This window comes from Schistocerca americana, chromosome 5, assembly GCF_021461395.2.
Source record: "Schistocerca americana isolate TAMUIC-IGC-003095 chromosome 5, iqSchAmer2.1, whole genome shotgun sequence".
NCBI classification, from domain to species: Eukaryota; Metazoa; Arthropoda; class Insecta; order Orthoptera; family Acrididae; genus Schistocerca; species Schistocerca americana.
In genome coordinates, this window is record NC_060123.1 from 187,733,525 (window position 1) to 187,735,124 (window position 1,600).

Consider the following 1,600-nt stretch of genomic DNA (forward strand, 5'->3'; position numbering starts at 1 on the left):
TCAAGGAAAATCAATGCACTGTCTAAACATTTGGTTTTGTGTACATCCGTCAACATTTTCGGTACCCAACGTGCGCACAATTTTCGGTAATTCAAGCGCTCGGTCACAATCCCATACAAAACACTACGAGAAACATAAGTCATCTCGCAAGGAGGAAATCGTAAAGCGTCTGTTTTCTCTCACCTTATTGTCCACTTCCTGCACCCAACTTTCATTAACGACCTAAGGACGCCCACTCCGTTGTTCATCAAGCTCATTTGTGCGGCCATCTTTAAATGCTCTCACCCACTTTCTTACCATTCCATCAAATGGTTCAAATGGCTCTGAGCACTATGGGACTTGACTTCTGAGGTCATCAGTCCCTTAGGACTTAGAACTACTTAAACCTAACTAACCTAAGGACATCACACACATCCATGCCCGAGGCAGGATTCGAACCTGCGACCGTAGCGGTACGCGGTTCCAGACTGTAGCGCCTAGAACCGCTCGACCACTCTGGCCGGCTTACCATTCCATCACTCATAATGTTTTCTCCGTAAACTGCACAGATCTCACGATGAATATCGATGGCTCTTAGGCCTTTAGCGCTAAGAAATCTTATAACAGCCCGTACTTCACAGTCGGCGGGACTCACGACTATCGGAGGCATCTTAAACACTCAGTACACAACGTAAACAAGGAAGAATCAGACTGTAATGGCGTCAGTACGTAGATTAAGGTACAGGCTTTCAGGTAAAAATAAAATTATTGAGATATCTTAACACGTCTTTTTTAAATTTCAAAACGGTACTTACTTAAAAAAACACGCCTCGTAGTTCCTTTGGGTTCAAGTTGGGACTCTATGCAGGTCAGTCCGTTTCAGGAATGTTACTGGCCACAAAACGTTGCTTCACATTTGATGGTTTATGAGTAGGTGCATTGTCGTGCTCGTACAAACACTACCAATGTTCGTCTGCGAACTGTTCCCTCACTGTACGCAGTATACAATGCCGTATATTGTATTCATATTCATTCTTAATTAACGTTTTCCTGAGCACGATAAGGGGACCGCACGAAGAAAAACGCTCCCATATAGTAACACCACCTGTCACTGTTGACGCTACACGTGATGACAGGTAACGTTCTGCGGGCGCTCGCCAAACTCAAACCCTGCCATTGGATAGCTACACCGTATAGTGTGAGTCATCAATGCAAATCACTCGTTCCCTGCCCTGTGGAGTCGCCCGTTACATCACCTCAAGCTTCGCTTGGCACTGGCTGGACAGCTGTATGGCTTATGAAGAGCCTCGACCATGGTATCCCCATTGTTTTCGACTGCCTAAGCAGAGCCACTGTGCTAGGTGGACTACTGGTAGCACTTTGAAACTCACAAGTGAGTCTCTTGGCTGATTTCAGGCAATATTTTACGACCACCTTCCGCAAAGCTCGATCGTCTCTGTAAGTCAGTACACGAGGTCTATATGGTCTTGATCTACCAGTGGTTGTTCCTTCGCGTTTCCACTTCACGATCACATCACCAACCGTCGACTTGGGCAGCTTCAGAAGGGCTGAAATCTCCCAGATGGCTCTGTTACTCACGTGACATGCCATGAGTAGTCCA